Raw genomic sequence first — 17,392 nt, forward strand, 5'->3', positions numbered from 1 at the left:
TCAACACTAAATTTGGTGGGAACTCCGATAAAATGAGCATACTTGGAACAACGATCAACTATAGCAATGGTGTTCCATATTTTGTTAAGAATTGGAAGTGGTTGGAGTAACTCATTTTGTTTTGTAGGTACATATTTATTATATTGACAAGTGGCGCAATTGTTGATAAAAATCGTGAATCTTTGTTAAGATCTGACCAGTAACAAGAAGTAGCAATGCAAGCTATAGTGGGTTAGAGACTAGAGAGTCCCGCTGTTGGAGTAGAACGAAGCTTAGTTAAGAGTGAAGCTCGAAGACCCAAAAGATCACGTATGAAAACTTTGTTATCATAAAATAAAAGTTCTGTGCAAAAATAGAACTTCGATTTCCTGTTGGTATCAGATTCATATAATAGTTTTAGAGTTCATCAAGTAGTGTTGGAATCGGAGAAGACAATGATGTGAATATCGCTGGATCAACATCTTGGGAGCTAGATAGTGTGTATGCAACTCTATTAGAGGTATCAGTTCAATACTTTATTTCATATTGAAATCCTATAAGTTTAGTGGTTCGCTTCTATTGTTCTGGTGTATATATTGATTGAGTCATTAGATGTTTCAAGCTTTCTTGATCTGACAATATTCTAAATTGTCGACCAATTAAATATTGACGCTACTTTTTGATTGCTTCTGTAACAGCAAACATCTTGCACTAATAGGCAGAAGCATGCTGCATACAAGGAGACATCTTCTTGCTGAAGAAAGCCAATGGATGACCATCTTGAGAAAGGACTGCACCAATAGCAACGACAAAAGCATCAATTTCAACTTCAAAGACCTTTGTGAAATTCGAAATGCTCAAGACTAGTGTTTTTATCATGGCATTTTGTAAATTTGTAAAGGCCAAATAAGTCGTCTCTGACGATGTAAAAGTATTTTGCTTGAATAGGTCGTTGAGAGGAGCGGCGAGAGAAAAATAATTTTTCACAAACTTACGGTAAAATTTAGTGAGGCCAAAGAATCCCCAAAGGGTCGTGAGTGAGTGTGGTATTGGCCAAGACAATACTGCATGAATTTTGTCCAGATCTAGTTGGACACTTGCTGCTGAAATGATATGCCCCAAATAGCTAACATAATCAACTCCAAAAACATACTTAGACAATTTTACATAAAAATGATTAGACGCTAATAGGCCCAACACAATATGTAAGTGATGTAGATGGTCGATTAAGTTGGTACTGTAAACCAGAATATCTTCAAAACAATTTATGACAAACTGCCACAAGCGAGGGTGAAGTAGATCATTTATAACAACTTGAAAAGTAGATAGACATTAGTGAAGCCAAATGGCATGACCAAAAACTCATAATGTTCATCAAACGCGTGAAATGCAGTAATATGGATATCCAATGGGTTAACCATAATTTGATGGTAACCACACCTCAATTCGATTTTTGAAAAAAATATTTGCGCCACCCAATTCATCGATCATCGGAATAGGAAAACGATCTGGAATAGTTATAAATTTAATGTTCGATAATCAACACAAAAACGCCAAGTACCATCTTTCTTGTGCACCAATAGTGTTGGTCAGGAAAAATGGCTAGTGGTAGAAACAATAATGAGGGTAGCAACATGGTTTTATATTTACACAGGTGGAGTTAGGGATTAGGGGAATATAGTGATCATGGAGTCTGTGAGGTGGTAATTCAACGAAGTTTTGAAAAATAAAGTCAAATTTTGTAAGGAGTGTTTAAAGTTGAGGATGAGTAGTTTGAATAAGGTTAGAGGGTATATTGGATCCCACAAGGCTCTGTCACTCACCTAGAGGAGGTGAATAGGTGATAGGTACACGATTATCGTTGCTCGATAAACAAAGAGAAAACACAAAATTATAAATTGTTTAGTCGATTATACACAGATTTAATCGATTCACTCGATCTGCTATTAATAGATTAACTAAACATCTGAATCGATTATTTAGTTCTTTTTCAGTTAAAATAGTTTTCTTTCGATCTTCAAGATTACCAAGATTCTACTAAACTTATATGCACTTATTACAAACATTTAAGAACAGTAAATGCATAATACAGAATATGCAATTAACATAGAATTATATGCATGTCAACTTAAGTAAATCAAGTAATGCAACATTGGGTGATTTATTCTTTTTCGTTGCGGCAGCCTCAACTTATCTTCTCTTGTAAGTCCTACAAAACATAAAACACCAAATTTTCTCTCCCTTTTGGCATGATAAAAAAGCAAAGTGATATATGAAAGTATATTACCAAAAGAAAGAAAAAATTAATGCAATTTCTACTGATGTTAATAGATTAAAATAATGCTTAATCGATTATGTGTGATTCAATTTATCCTAGAATTGCATTTTAGGTTATGGTTAATCGATTATGGCTTGTTATTAATCGATTAAACTTACTGTTATGACAGAATACAATGCAGACCACATGCTATATGCATAAAGTTATATAATTTGATATTACTAGTTTCATACACTTGTTTTATACTGATTATGTATATTACATGAAAACATTTGTTTATGATACCATTTGTTTATGCCTTTTTCCATGTATATACCACTTGTTGGTTGAAAATTAAGCACAATTAGATCAATGCAATATATTTGAAAATTACTAAGCATTCATTCATCCATTGATCAAATGATTACAAAAGTGACATAAACAATACATAATTCAATTTGAAAGCAAAAAACCAATATATTCATAGCATGTCATCACATTTCAAGTCAAAACACAAAGACAAACTAACAAGTTTGGAAAATACAATGCAATAACCCAAAGATTAAAAAACCATAAATCTCCTAAAAACAACACCTAACTAGGAACACTATACATCCTAAGCAAGCTAGGAGGCGGTTGCGGAAATCCACCAATGGTAGCTCTAATTTGAGTTTGAGGATGAATTGTGTGATCAATTTTAGACAAGATGACAGAGTTCACGAGGTTAGGGTTTGAACAAACGTAACTCAGAACTGAGGTTGAATTTGTTTTATGACTGCACTTAATCGATTAACCTTTGTGTTAATCAATTAACATGATTTAAATTTTAATACAGTTAATCCATTATGTTCCAATTTAATCGATTAAGGTTTTTAAAACATTTTGAGCTCAGGTAATCGATTAAGAGAACATATAATCGATTAAGACAATTTGAAAAAGCCTAGGTAATCGATTAAAACACAGAACAATCTATTAAATAAGTCACATAAACAGATTTTGGCACAATTTGAATTAGTTTAAAGGTTTGCTAAGACTCTAAGATAAAGATCTATCCTAAACACCTAATGTATACTTAAAACAGAGCCAAAAGAGCATGAAAGTATATACAATCAAGAATGAGTTTTACGATTAAGAATACATGTATATAATGGCGATAAGTGAACTTATTTAGGATTATCTAGATGTCTAGCATGCATTCAAACACTTAGGTATTATATCATACAAAACATGTGTTTAGACATTATAGAACAAAATTTATCACGATATTTGGTTACCTCACATGCTTTACCTCATCCTTATCAAGATGTTAGAAGTTTGTCATATTTGATGTTTTCTTTGCCCTTTCTTCAATTCTTGATTCTTGTCATTTTCTTACATAGTATATAAATTCTTGAAGTGTTTATCCTCATGAGTACCTATAAAATAGTAAGCATACCTTTCCTCTCCTCTCTTGGAGATGGCTTAATCAAGCATTAAATTCACGTAGGCTTTCCAAAGAATAGTTTTGGTTAAATTGCATTAATATGATATTTAACTTGTTGTGCTTCAACATGATTAGATAATTATATATAGTATTTTTACATTTACTTATTAATCAAAACATGGTTGAAAGATTCTTATACTTGTTCAATAATATCATGTTTGATTTAATAGTATGTAAATGTAAAACACAAAGCATTAGGCCTAAAAGTTATTTATTTGGGAATTCATGATTCTTGATTTTATGGCCTTGCTAGGATTTCATTATAGAATATATTTATAACACTTAAAGTATGTAATACTTGTAGTTAAGAAATGACACATTGTTTTAAATTTGTTGCACAATACTTCCTAACTCTAAGTGTTGGTGCAGCGGAAGCGATCGTTGTGCAGCGTTGACCACAAGTAATCAAATAAAGTTCAGAGAATAAATAGAAGAGAAGAAACAAGAGAATTTAGTAACGGGGTTCGGCCAATTGTGCCTACATCCCTGGGAGCACTGAGTGGCTACCAAGATATTATTAGAGAATAATAATTACAAACCCTAGCACACCCATGAGCCCACCTGCCCATGAAGTGTTTCTATTTGGTGCTTATATTTGGTGCACATTATAACAAGACACTTAAGTCTAATATATAACATTGGTTACTTTACTCTATTCCAATACTAGAAAATGTGGGACTAACATAATAACATATTTCAAGAATTCTCTACAATCTCCACCTTGATTGAAATAGACGAATATCTCGCTCCTTAGGAAATCTATAAAAAAATCTCCACCTTAGCGAATATATGACCCCACTTTGTTCAATGTCTAATTCTCTTTAACTGCTCCCTTACATCATAGACCTTATGAGTATCCTTGACGATGTTACCAAGAGCCTAGCTCTCCAAACTTGTAGTGCAGCTTTCTGTACCGCCATCAAATGGAACACGTCGCCTAGTCACCTATTGTTAGAAGTCTTTCGATATATTGGAACCTCTACACAAAAGTTCACCAACAATCGTCCACTTCAATACTCAGTCAAACTGAACCTTGGAGCTTCCTTGGAAAGCCTCAACCACTACCACCATTGTCTACTCCGACAATCCTAGTTCAAAAGAACTATCATACTCCACCATAAGAAGTATACCCATAACACACCTTGCAATGCTAACTAACGTCTGTGTCACATTCTTGCATCCAAGCCAATGCCCATGTCACACCCCTGCATCTTTACCAATGCTCATGTTACAACTTGCATCAAAGTCAATGCTCATGTTACACCTACATCAAAGTCAATCAACGCATCTATGCTTTTTTGGATCTGCTAACAATTAACATCCTTCACTATGACGTCCCAGACACGCCATTAGAATATTACACTTATCATCTCAATTGAGAACATTCTCTCAACATCTAGAGAGATATTGTCAGCACATGCCTCTGGGTCAAACTCAACACATGACTCCCAATCTCCACCTTGATCCTAACCAGTACATGAACTTCTAGGGTTCTGGATCAACATATATCGCCCCCACCACAGTTTCGCCATGTTTTCTTCTCCTTCAACTCATCTACTCTATCTTTGCCACTACCTTTGACACACCTTATCTAGCCATCACACTTTCACCTTCTTTAGCCATTATCTGTTTCCTGGGTTAAGAGCCATCTACCAATTGGCTCTGATACCAATTGTTGGTGAAGTGGAAGTAATCGTTGCACATTGTTGACCACAAGAAATCAAATAAAGTGCATAGAATAAATAGAAGAGAAGAAACAAGATAATTTGGTAACGAGGTTCGGTTAATTGTGCCCACGTCCCCGGGAGCGCTGAGCGGCTACCAAGATATTATTAGAGAATAAGGATTACAAATAGTAGTACAAGCGGTTTGACACTTATATGTTGAAGCTTGGTTACAGGCGCTGTGAGTATGGTTGTTGTGTTTATGTGAGAAGCCTTGATGATGGTTCTTTCATTTTTATGTTAATTTATGTTGATGATATGTTGATTGTTGCTAATCATTTAAGTGATATCAATGAGATCAAAGTCATGCTAGGTAAGGATTTTGACATGAAAGATTTAGGGGCTTCTAGGAAGATTCTTGGGATGGAGATTCACAGGGATATGAGAGCTAGAAAACTATGGCTCTCCTAGCAAAGCTATGTTGAAAAGGTCTTAAAGAGATTTGATATGAGCAATGCTAAAGTAGTAAGCACTCACTTGACAAATCATTTCAAGTTTTCCCTAGATTAGTGTCCTAAGACAGAGGAAGAGAAGAAATACATGTCAAATGTTCCACATGCCAGTTCACTAGGTTGCTTGAGTACGATATGGTTTGTACTAGATTAGACTTGGCACAAGCAATTAGTTAATTATGCAAGTACATGTCTAAACCAGGGAAGCAACACTGGGAAAGAGTCAAATGGATTTTCAGATATTGGAAGGGGACTACATGTCTCACTATCATGTTTGGAAGTCAACAAAGTAAGCCTTCAATTATTGGTTATATTGATTCGGACTATGCAGGGGACTTAGACGATGGAAGGTCCACAACAGGGTTTGTCTTCACCCTTGTAGGTGGACCAATTATGTGGATATCATCAGTTCAATCTGTTGTTGCTATGTCTACAACTGAAGCAGAGTACATGGCAGCTGGTGAAGCTTCTAAGGAAGCCCTGTGGCTTATGGGGTTGGTAAATGAGTTAGGTATTGAACAAGATGGAGATCTGCTGCATTGTGACAATCAGAGTGCTATCTTCTTGTCAAAGATTCAAGTGTATCATGCTAGGACCAAACATATTGATGTGAGATTTCACAAGATCAGGGAGTTGGTAGCTTGTGGGCAGATACTATTGTAGAAGAATCACACTTCAGAAAATGCAGTTGATATGTTAACCAAGCCGGTGATCATGGACAAGTTCAAGCATTGTCTGAGCTTGCTGAATATTCACTGATGCTAGACTATGGACCACCCTAACCCAATGGTGGAAGATGGAGATTGATGATATTCACCAAGGTGGAGATTGTTGTGCAATGACTCATATCTCTAGATAACAACAATACAAGCTATGTGTTTAGGCTTATGTAAATGGGTTGAGGTAGATGACTATATATTTATGTTATGTAAACCTAATGTAAAAAGGAGATAGAATAGTCAAACATGAATCTTTAATCTCTAATAATACATAGTGGTAGCCTCTCAACGCTCCCAGGGACGTAGGCACAATTGGCCAAACCTCGTTACCAAATTTCTTGTATTATTCTCTTTTCTCTATACTCTTTACTACTTGATTGCTCGCTTGTTCCCAAAAAATGGTATCAGGGCCAATGCTCATGTTATACCCTACATCAAAGTCAGCCAGCGCCTTTGTGCTTTTGTGAATCTGCTAACAATTAACATCTTTCACTATGACGTCCCAGACACGCTACTAGGATATTCCACTTATCATCTCAAATGAGAACATTCTCTCAAAATCTGGAGAGATATTGTCAGCACATGTCTCTGGGTCAAACTCAACACATGACTCCCAATCTCCACCTTGATCCTAACCTAGTACATGAACTTCTGGGTTCTAGATCAACATATATCGCCTCAACCAAAGTTCCGCCATGTTTTCTTCTCCTTCAACTCATCTACTCTATCTTTGTCACTACCTTTGACACACCTTGTCTAGCCATCACGCCTTCACCATCTTAGCCATTATCTGCTGCATGAGTTAAGAGCCATCTACCAATTGGCTCTGATACCAATTTTTTGTGCAGCGGAAGCGATCATTACGCAATATTGACCACAAGCAATCAAATTAAGTGCATAGAATAAATAGAAGAGAAGAAACAAGAGAATTTGGTAACAATGTTCGGCTAATTGTGCCTATGTCCCTGGGAGCACTAAGCAACTACCAAGATATTATTAGAGAATAAGGATTACAAACCCTAGCACACCCATGAGCCCACCTGCCCATGGAGTGTTTCTATTTGGTGCTTATATCCGGTGCACATTATAACAAGGGGCTTGAGTCCAATATATAACATTGGTTACTCTACTCTATTTCAATACTAGACAATGTGGGACAAACACAATAACATATTTCAAGCATCTCCAACATCAAGCATTTGTGATGACAAGTTGCTCATAAGTGCCAGAGTCTCCTTTTCTTTGGTGACAAGTCAAAGAAGTGTGAACTTCTCACCTTCTATGTGCCTAGAACACTTGCTGCCCATATGAAAGTTGAAGTTCATATGTCCTTAGGCACACCTACAAAAGACAATTACTTGCTTTTATTGGGTACCCACCTAATCTTGGGTCCCTTGATGTTAGTAGCTTGAGGATTTTGTTTCTTTGTAATCCATATAAAATTTCCATTTGGAACATCATACATTCTAACATTACATGAATTCAAGGTATGACTATACAATCCACAATAAAAGCAAGTAGGGGATTCAAGATATGAAATTTTCAAAACATCTACTTGTTTCTTGTGAAATATGTTATTTACATGCATATATCTCAAACTAGATTTAATCTCAACATTTTTAATTGTAGCAAGTAAGTTGTTTGAATTGTGATTACTAGATGTGAAATTAGCAAGATTTTCATTTAAGATTTTATTTTCATTTTCCATGCAAATGCAATTTTTACAAATAGATGTCACATTTAAATTAGAAGTACAATTATATGAAGAGTTAGCATGTTTAACATCTAAGGTTTCATTTTCAATTTTCATTATATCAATAAAGTTTTGTAATTCACATATCATCTTTTCAAGATCTAAAATTAACCTTTTTCTTTCTATATTATTTTTAGCTAACACTTTAAGTTCTTCATGCATTTCAACATAAGCATCATAAAGCATGTCATACGTGGGAAGTATATCAGAATTTGAAATAAAATGAGATGAGTATACCTCACTAGGCTCATCTTGCTCACTTACTTTGCAAGATTTTAGATTTTGAGCCATTAGATAAATCTTGTGTGATTCTTCATCTTCTGATATGCTTGTTGATGAATCGTCATCTTCAGATTCATCCTAAACGATGTATGCCTTCTTAGCTTTGATCTCGAGAGTCTTTCTTGTGATCATGTTCAATCTTCTTGGAAGAGGTAGGGTGAATAGTGATACGGTATACGATTACCACAGGGCTTTGTCACTCACCTAGAGGGGGGTGAATAGGTGATATGGTACACGGTTACCGTTGCTCGGTAAAAAAAGAGAAAACATAAAATTATATATTGTTTAATCGATTATACACATATTTAATCGATTAACTCGATCTTCTATTAATCGATTAACTAAACAACTTAGTCGATTATTTAGTTCTTTTTCAATGAAAACAGTTTTCTTTCGATCTCCAAGATTACCAAGATTCTACTAAACTTATATGCACTTATTACAGACAGTTAAGAACATTAAATGCACAATACATAATATGCAATTAACACAAAATTATATGCATGTCAAGTTAAGTAAATCAAGTAATGCGAAAATGTAAAAGTTAAGGGAAAAGAAGAATGAGACACGGCTTTTATCCTGGTTCGTTTGCGGGTCCACTTGCACACTACGTCTAGGCCTCCCCTTCTGATCTTGAGAGATTTTTCTTCACTATGGAAAATCCATGTTCGTTACAAACACACTTCTAATACAAGACGCAAGACGTTACTTTCTCGATCTCTATGAACTTGAAAACCTTGGTTTGACCTCTCACTCTCACCTACTAAGATCTCATATCCTTTCACGATTAGGCCCCAACTAGGTATCGCTCAATACCAAGACCTCTTGCTTCTCGTGAAGACACACCTAACAACAGCTAGGATTTTTAGGGTTTAGGGTTTAGAATATGTGTTCTAACTCTAGGATCTTTATTTAGAATATGTGTTCTAACTCTATGAAACGTTTTTCTCCATTATGAAGCAATATGAAAAACTTGGGTTAAAATACTATTATGTTTTAAACTATAGTTAATCGATTATACTTAATCTTAATCGATCAACGAGTTCTTGAAAATAACAGAAAGCAGAAATAGTAAAAACCTTTAATCAATTAACCCCTCATTTAATCGATTAACGAGTTCCCAAGAATTCAATGATTAATCGATTAACATATCTATTAATTGATTAATGGTTTTCTAAAAATATATTACAATTATGACTGAATCTCCTACATGATTTATAAAGTAATGATGCATGCCTTTGAATGACGTATGATTTAAAAAAAAACTTTTTCTATGCATTCAAAGCATGATCATGTGTGTATGTATGTACATGTAAATCACGTATGTATGCATGTAAGTCTCATTTTAGATATGATTGTTTTTGCCTTTTGAGACTTTCATTGGGGTTCGTCCTTGCCTAGACTCTTACTAAGCAAACATCTTAAGACCTAATAAAGATATTAAAGACTTAGCCTCTAGATCCTCTTTTGAATGTTTTTCGTTGTATGAACTTGAGTCTTGACTTTATAGTTGATACTTGTTGTTTGTTGATTTGATCATCCTCTCAAGCTTGTCCTTGAATATTTAATCATGTCTTCGATCCTTTGTCTTTATCAATCTTTTGCCTTCATCAAACTATATGTGTCCTTTGTCTTCATAAAAATATATATGATGCATACTTACATCTTTAGGGTAGGTAGAGCAAAATGTATCTGAAGAAAATTATTATAGCATAGAAAGTAGCAATGTTGTATGTGTGTAAAAGTCTAGTAAACTGATGTAGGATGGAATGTTGTGGCCTAATGTTAGGTTCACCTCTAAGGATGACATAATGATGCCCAATAGTAAATTGCATAGAGGGTACTAAGAAGTCAGAAACAATGGGTCCTAATGTTTGAAGCCAAGCAATGGCAATAACAACAACAATACCTTTTATTGGCAACAAATAAAAGAGTGTTAGGAGTTGTGTGGTAATCAGAGTGTTATCACAAAGTCCAATGCAAAAACTATTTGCATCGTTGCCCACATGATAGGAAACTGAGCAATTTTGGAGATAGGTAGATTAAAGTATTTAGCAATTCAGGATTGTAGGATATTGTGGGAACTTCTGGTGTCAACTAAGACGGAAACATGATGGCCATATATAGTTCCAGAAAATTTGAGCGTTTTAGGAGATAATGGACCCCTAAGAGCCTGATTAGAGATATGAAAGTGGATAGGATCATTAGAATTGATGGGCAAGGAGGGTTTACATGGTCTTCAATATCATAGGCCATGGGCTGTAAGTCAAAATCATTGTGAGAATTACGGTCATCATCTAATAGTAAGAGAAATTTCTTGTTTTGGCAACGATGGTTAGGAATAAATTTCTCGTCACAATTATAGCAAAGACCGTGTGCTCATTGTTCTTGCATTTAGGTAGTAGATAGAGGATGAATAGGCATTGAGGGAGTAGAGGAATTTGTAGTGGGTGTAGGGATAATTGTAGGTGAAGGTTTGGGATATGTGTTTTGTGGTTGATTGAAGGAAAATCTAGAAAATTTTGTAGTAGAACGGTTGGTGTCACTTAATTTGGCTTCAACTAACTTTGCTAATCTCAATACATCTGAGATGGATATAGGATGCAAAACAATGAGTTCTCGTTTAATTTCATGAATGAGGCCTGAAATTAAATAATTTTGAATTACCTCTTGAGATAATCCTCAGATTCTATTACATAATCTTTTAAATTGTTGTTGATAGTTAATCATAGTACCACTTTGTTGTTGTAATTTAAATAATTTAGCCTGATGGTTTATGCAAGATGAAGGTCTAAAACAAATCTCTAAATCTCTTGTAAAAAAGTACCAATTAGTAAGTTGGGAATTGTGAAACATCGAGCTTCACCTTGCATGTAAAACGAAATTATTGGTAATCATTGGTTTGGTGGAACTAGATAAATTTGGAAAAATTGTTCTACTTAAAATACCAGTCTAATGATTCTGACCAGTCAAATAATATAAGATGAAGTTTTTGGGGATATATGATGGTTGTGGAAAGGAATGGGATGGTGGGATATGAAATGGGGGACTTGTGTGTTGGTTTGTAGAAATAGCCACAAATGATGATGGAATGTGTGTAGGTGTATGAGAAGAGGAATGTAGGGTAGATTGAATAGGAGAGGGAGTCTGGTGGGACTATTGGAGCAACCCAAATTTCAGCCAACTTGTCAATGGTAATATGGAGAGCACTAGTGATAGCATCATGTCTAGTATCTTGTTGATTTTAATGTTCTTTCAATTTTTCCATAAACATATGAGTAATAGACTCATCCGGTTCTTTATGGGAGATTTAGGAGACACTGAGAATAATGAAAGCACGATATTTATTTTTGATAACTAGGAAAGGAATATAAATTCAGAATGTAATTAGATAAGAAATTTCTGCAAATCCACATTCATTTACATTTATTGTACATAATATATAGACACAAAATATAACTAACACTTAATCTAGACCATATACTTAGTCTATATCTAACAACAAAGGAAGTTTCAAAACAATTTATTAAATGAAGGGAATTAAGTTTAAAAAAAGTTGAACAATATCTAAATTAATCTAATGTGTAATACTTAAGCCATGCTGGTTTAATCTGTCACATTTGGGCCTTAAAACAATAGTGGATGCCCTATCACAATGGTGAAGGAACATTGAGAAGAAGTAGGGTTTGAAAGATTATGAAGATTGTTGGAAGAACTACATTTAGAGGGAGTTTATTGAGGGAAGAAGAAGAAGGTGGTGGTGGGTTAGCTTTGATGGGAATTGCGTGAAAGGAATGAGAATTGAAAGTGTTGGTTGGAATTTTTGGCTTTGTGTTTGTAAGAGTGTGTGTATGAGTGAAGAAATGGATGGGGTTTTTAAGGTTGCATCTAAGTGTGGCTTCCCCTCCTTAGTTTTCACTCAGCAGATTACTCATCCTTTTCTACATGGTTTTTTTTCTTGATTACCTTAGTTAGAGTGACGTAAAAGTGGATGGTATAGATATATATATGGAGTTATTCAAATGAGTAAGAGGGAAAAAGTTTTTACAGAATTTTGAAAAGGTGATTATGACTCATTTAGAGGGAATTTGGAATTTGTCCTTAATTGTTTGATTTCCTTCTTTTTGAAAGAGATTTCATGATATGCTACAAATAAAATATAAATGGAAACCACTTAATTCGCTCAATTAATTCATATTCCAAAAATTCCTCATATAGTTAATATTAAAATTTGAATTTCATAATAAATTCAAAAATCCAAACTGGTTACTTTTTAATTCATGGACACTTAAAAATCTCCTTTTGTGATAAAAATATCTAGTAATTTATATAAAGTCTAAAATTATTCTAATAACCCGCAAGTGGATAAAAAATAATTACTCGACTTTTTTTAGAACTCTTTTTTTGCATAATTTTCATAGTGTCATTGCAAAATTTTAGAATTATTGTATTACCTACCATTTGGTGAAAAACTACCATTTGAATTTTATAGGAGCATAAAAAGATTTTTATAGTGCACTTTATATTTAATTAAAAAACAAAAATTATATGTCATTTAATATGTGTTTTTGTCCAAATGGAATCTTTTCCTAACTAGGATAGTAAGTATTCATTAAGTCACTTAAAACCTATTTAAAAATTGTTTAAAAAACCAAAAATGAAAATAAGATAATATTAGGTTGGATAAAATTGGATATTCACATAAAGTAAAACTCATCTAATCAATTGTTTTGCTAAAAAACAATGACAAGTGGTGTGTGTTTTTTTATAAAGGGGATGATATAAGGCTAATAAAGTGAGAGACAATATTTTTTTAATACAAAATTTATATTTTATGTGTAGTATATGTCATTTGTAAATCAAATATTAATAATAAAGTAGTGTATATTTTATGTGTAGCATATGTCATTTAATCAATTGTTTTGCTAAAAAAACAATGACAAGTGGTGTGTGTTTTTTATAAAGGGGATGATATAAGGCTAATAAAGTGAGAGACAATATTTTTTTTAATACAAAATTTATATTTTATGTGTAGCATATGTCATTTGTAAATAAAAAATTAATAATAATGTTGGACCAGACTGCGACCGGGGAGCCTCCAACCACCGGGGAGTTCCATTGTTACATGGGTATGGGAAGAGTGAAGAGTGAAGAGTCACAAGTGAGACACCACGTCTTGAACCAAAACCTTAAGGCATTAGTTTCATGGGCATTTCCTTCTTATAAACTCTTTCACTCCTCCCCGCATATCCAATGTGAGACTTCACACTTGAATAAACCCAATAATCTCCCCCTCAAGTGTGGGTACCACACACTTTCCGGTCCGCTCCCCCTTGAGTCCACCATGTCCCATCCGAACCATCGGCTCTGATACCACTTGTTGGACTAGACTGCGACCGGGGAGCCTCCAACCACCGGGGAGTTCCATTGTTACATGGGTATGGGAAGAGTGAAGAGTCACAAGTGAGACACCATGTCTTGAACGAAAACCTTAAGGCATTAGTTCTATGGGTCTTTCCTTCTTATAAACTCTTTCACTCCTCCTCGCTAAACCCAACAATCTCCCCCTCAAGTGTGGGTACCATACACTTTCCGGTTCGCTCCCCCTTGAGTCCACCATGTCCCAACCGAACCATCGGCTCTGATACCACTTGTTGGACTAGACTGCGACTGGGGAGCCTCCAACCACCGGGGAGTTCCATTGTTACATGGGTATGGGAAGAATGAAGAGTCACAAGTGAGACACCACGTCTTGAACCAAAACCTTAAGGCATTAGTCCAATGAGCCTTTCCTTCTTATAAACTCTTTCACTCGTCCCCGCATATCCAATGTGGGACTTCACACTTGAATAAACCCAACAAAATATCACTTTGAGACATATGTTGTATGAAGATAGTAGGAGAATATATATTTTTGTTATTAATCATGTAACTCCAACCCAAATCATTCCATAAGCAAGAAGTTTTTAAAAAAAATTGTTCTGTGATTAGTAGGCACAGAAACTAGGATTGAAACATAACGACCTATTACAACATGCACCCACTTTGGTGATCACCTCTAATTAATCTCCATCTTTTACTTGGCCCAAAGAGACAAATTAAACCAATCCAAATTCTTGAGATCGAGACCCAACTTACCCACTCAATTTTTTTAAGCTCCTCATTACCTCCCCATAAGAACATTCGCAAAATCCCTACCAAAATCCTCATGACCTTTATAGGACTCAATAACATGACAAAATAGACTCGAATGATGTTTCGGGTGGAGTTGATAAGCACATTTCTGCCTCCTAATTAATTACAAATGATGCCCTTTCCTCAAACCAAGTATCTTCTTCATACTATCATATATTCAAGAATGGCTTAATTTTTGTTGGATTATTCATGTTATTACAATTGACATGAATAAGGAAAATGAAATTTTCCAAATTTTACAATTGACAAATTCATAGAGATGTTCCATAAAGCTTTCGAACACGTTATGTTATTTTTATGAAAATTGAACTTTAAAGTAGAAACAAATCAACTTTTTAAGTGTGATCATAGTCTTGAAAATGCAAACTCCATTGATAAAGATCAAACTCTTCTTGATTAAAAAAGGAAGCAGAAATACCAATGCAAAGGTGGAAGAAAACTCAATGAACTTTTATTGATTATGAAAAGTTGATTTGAATTACAATGCAAGGGTTAATATATATATACCCTTGAAAATAACAAACTTAACTAACAACTAACTATTAATCAGAAACAGAAAAAACAGAATCATTGATCCTATCATAAAGCTAAGAGAGATAGCTTGCACTACAAGAAACTGTTTGTCTCTTAAGTAATCATAAAGGAACACATCATAAGTCTTTAATTTACAGTGATGTGTGATCCCATAATTGGTCCAAGAGGCTTTGTATCTATTAGATTCATTGTGATGATGAATCTGACTTGAATGAATATTATTATAACTGATCTGATGCACCATGGCCCCTTCTGACTAAGACAGAGTTAAATGGTGCGTCATGGCTTGTCCTGACCGAGGCAGAGCTAACTGGTGCGCCATGGCCTGTCCTGACCGAGACATAGCCAACTGGTGTGCCATGGCCTGTCCTGACCGAGACAGATGTAACTGATGCTCCTTGCTCGTGTGCATCTGATGCATAGCTGCAAGATTGTTGACCGAGACAGAACCAACTAGTGCATCTTGTCTTGGTCAAGCATATTTCCTGTTTCTTCTAGTTTGTGGCACATTGCTACAAGCCCAACTGAGCCAATTTTGATTTGATTCATATTTGAGTTATGCTGATCATGATCCATGCTTGTTGAGTCATCATCAATGGTCCTACAACAAGCATAATTGTAGTTAGAGTTTACCAAGTTTAACATCCCCCCACAAGCTGGAGTGTGTATGTCACATAATGCAAGCTTGGATATGTTATTTTGGAATGTTCCAGGGGGTTGATATTTTGTGAACATGTCAGCAACTTGGTCACTGCTAGATATAGGTAAGAGATGAACAACACCATTCAAAATCTTTTCCCTTATTGAGTGACAATCTATTTCAATATGTTTGGTCCTCTAATGAAAAACAGGGTTGGCAGCTGTATGCAAAGCTGACTGGTTGTCACAATACAAAACAATAGGGCCAACATGACTCAAATGCAAGTCATCAAACAAATAGAGAAGCCATTGAGCCTCACAACCAGTTAGAGCTAAGGCTCTATACTCTGCTTCAGCAGAGGATTTAGAGACAGTTTTTTGTCTCTTACTTTTCCATGAAATTAAAGATTCTCCAAGGAAGAAACAGAAACTTGTTACTGATCTCCTTGTATCTAGGCAAGATCCCCAATCTGCATTACTAAAACCTTTCAATTGAGTAGTAGTTTTAGTAGGAAAAATAATCCCTTACCTGGGGCGCCCTTGATGTACCTGAGAATTCTTAATGCAGCATTAAAATGGTCTATTCTAGGGGCAGTCAGGAACTGGCTCAGATGCCTAATGGCATAGGAAATATCTGGTATGGTATGAGTCAGATAGACTAGTTTGCCAATAAGCCTTCTATATGATGTTATTTCAGAATAAATGGCACCAGATTCACTATGCAATCTAACATTATAATCCATAGGGCTAGAGCAAGGTTTGCTAGCTAACATACTAGTATCTTGAAGTAAGTCAAGGGTATACTTCCTTTGACATAGGTTTATTCCATCTTTATTCTTGGCTACTTCAATACCAAGGAAGTACTTGAGAGTTCCAAGGTCCTTGATGCTGAATTTTCTATCCATAAGGTCTTTCATATACTGGATTTCATCAAGGTCTTTCACATACTGAATTTTCTGTCCAGAAGGTCTTTCTGTCCATTCCATTGCCTGCTGGCTTGCTTCAAGCCATATAGGGATTTCTCTAATTTACAAACTAGGGATTCATTATGGATTTTGAGACCTGGTGGAGGCTTCATGTAGACCTTCTCAACAAGATCACCATGCAAGAAAGCAGTGTTAACATCTAACTGATGAAGATGCCAACCTTTTATGGTAGCCAGGGCAATTATGGTTCTAATGGTTGTTATTTTAACCACATGGCTAAATATGTCAAAGTAGTCTATTCTTGTTGTTTGGTTGTGTGAAGTTCATATTGGATTTGCTGATTCTGAGTATCGAGAGCATCCATCCGGTTAGTGATGTAGCCTTGAAGAGAATGCACTTCGTCCATAATAATCTGGTTTGAAGGCATAGATGAGGAAGATTGAGCATGA

The sequence above is a fragment of the Lupinus angustifolius genome, chromosome LG11 (genome assembly GCF_001865875.1).
Source record: "Lupinus angustifolius cultivar Tanjil chromosome LG11, LupAngTanjil_v1.0, whole genome shotgun sequence".
Lineage (NCBI taxonomy): Eukaryota > Viridiplantae > Streptophyta > Magnoliopsida > Fabales > Fabaceae > Lupinus > Lupinus angustifolius.